We start from the raw sequence: 2151 nt of genomic DNA, 5'->3' as shown, positions 1-2151 counted from the left end.
TGTGTCCCACGCTGTTGGTTCACCGCCCGTCGGTGTTTAACTGGCATGTATCGTGGGACGTCCTGCCGGTGGGGCGAGCTGAAGGCGTGCGACCGCCTCGTGCGTGCTCGTGCGTCCCGAGGCGGACCCCGTTGAAATCCTACCAGGGTGCTCTTTATTGAGTGTCTCGGTGGGCCGGCACGTTTACTTTGAACAAATTAGAGTGCTTAAAGCAGGCAAGCCCGCCTGAATACTGTGTGCATGGAATAATGGAATAGGACCTCGGTTCTATTTTGTTGGTTTTCGGAACCCGAGGTAATGATTAATAGGGACAGGCGGGGGCATTCGTATTGCGACGTTAGAGGTGAAATTCTTGGATCGTCGCAAGACGAACAGAAGCGAAAGCATTTGCCAAGTATGTTTTCATTAATCAAGAACGAAAGTTAGAGGTTCGAAGGCGATCAGATACCGCCCTAGTTCTAACCATAAACGATGCCAGCCAGCGATCCGCCGCAGTTCCTCCGATGACTCGGCGGGCAGCCTCCGGGAAACCAAAGCTTTTGGGTTCCGGGGGAAGTATGGTTGCAAAGCTGAAACTTAAAGGAATTGACGGAAGGGCACCACCAGGAGTGGAGCCTGCGGCTTAATTTGACTCAACACGGGAAACCTCACCAGGCCCGGACACCGGAAGGATTGACAGATTGATAGCTCTTTCTTGATTCGGTGGGTGGTGGTGCATGGCCGTTCTTAGTTGGTGGAGCGATTTGTCTGGTTAATTCCGATAACGAACGAGACTCTAGCCTGCTAACTAGTCGCGTGACATCCTTCGTGCTGTCAGCGATTACTTTTCTTCTTAGAGGGACAGGCGGCTTCTAGCCGCACGAGATTGAGCAATAACAGGTCTGTGATGCCCTTAGATGTTCTGGGCCGCACGCGCGCTACACTGAAGGAATCAGCGTGTCTTCCTAGGCCGAAAGGTCGGGGTAACCCGCTGAACCTCCTTCGTGCTAGGGATTGGGGCTTGCAATTGTTCCCCATGAACGAGGAATTCCCAGTAAGCGCGAGTCATAAGCTCGCGTTGATTACGTCCCTGCCCTTTGTACACACCGCCCGTCGCTACTACCGATTGAATGATTTAGTGAGGTCTTCGGACTGGTACGCGGCATTGACTCTGTCGTTGCCGATGCTACCGGAAAGATGACCAAACTTGATCATTTAGAGGAAGTAAAAGTCGTAACAAGGTTTCCGTAGGTGAACCTGCGGAAGGATCATTACCGACTAGACTGCATGTCTTTCGATGTGCGTGTCGTGTCGCGCAACACGCTACCTGTACGGCTCGCCGTAGCCGTGCGCCGCGTGCGGAACCACGCGTGCCTCTCAAAACTAGCGGCAATGTTGTGTGGTACGAGCGCTGAAGCGCTGGAGCGGCTGGCCTGCGGCACCTGGCGCCTGGCGCCGGTTTTGAATGACTTTCGCCCGAGTGCCTGTCCGCTCCGGTGTGGAGCCGTACGACGCCCGTCGGCCGTGAGGCCGTTGGACACAGAACGCTGGAACAGGGGCCGCCACACGCCTCACTCCCGCCTATGCGACCGTCTCGAAAGAGACGGCGGAAACTGAGAAAAGATCACCCAGGACGGTGGATCACTCGGCTCGTGGGTCGATGAAGAACGCAGCAAATTGCGCGTCGACATGTGAACTGCAGGACACATGAACATCGACGTTTCGAACGCACATTGCGGTCCATGGATTCCGTTCCCGGGCCACGTCTGGCTGAGGGTCGGCTACGTATACTGAAGCGCGCGGCGTTTGCCCCGCTTCGCAGACCTGGGAGTGTCGCGGCCGCCTGTGGGGCCGGCCGCGTCTCCTCAAACGTGCGATGCGCGCCCGTCGCCTGGCGGTTCGCATACCGGTACTTTCTCGGTAGCGTGCACAGCCGGCTGGCGGTGTGGCGTGCGACACCTCGTACAACGACCTCAGAGCAGGCGAGACTACCCGCTGAATTTAAGCATATTACTAAGCGGAGGAAAAGAAACTAACAAGGATTCCCCCAGTAGCGGCGAGCGAACAGGAAGAGTCCAGCACCGAACCCCGCAGGCTGCCGCCTGTCGTGGCATGTGGTGTTTGGGAGGGTCCACTACCCCGACGCCTCGCGCCGAGCCCAAGTCCAACTTG

The 2151-nt window shown here is 56.7% G+C and overlaps 1 non-coding gene and 1 pseudogene across 1 annotated transcript; both read left to right on the top strand.

The window, feature by feature from the left end:
• The first annotated feature begins 1604 nt into the window (after window positions 1–1604).
• LOC124773261 lies at window positions 1605–1759 on the top strand. The gene has a single exon (XR_007014560.1). It is a non-coding gene; the product is annotated as a 5.8S ribosomal RNA (ribosomal RNA).
• A 188-nt stretch (window positions 1760–1947) lies between these two features.
• LOC124773257 overlaps window positions 1948–2151 on the top strand; it is a 4218-nt pseudogene continuing 4014 nt past the window's right edge.

Source organism: Schistocerca piceifrons, unplaced genomic scaffold (genome assembly GCF_021461385.2).
Source record: "Schistocerca piceifrons isolate TAMUIC-IGC-003096 unplaced genomic scaffold, iqSchPice1.1 HiC_scaffold_95, whole genome shotgun sequence".
NCBI classification, from domain to species: domain Eukaryota; kingdom Metazoa; phylum Arthropoda; class Insecta; order Orthoptera; family Acrididae; genus Schistocerca; species Schistocerca piceifrons.
Note: the sequence above shows the minus strand (reverse complement) of the source record. Positions and strands in the feature narration are given on the sequence as shown.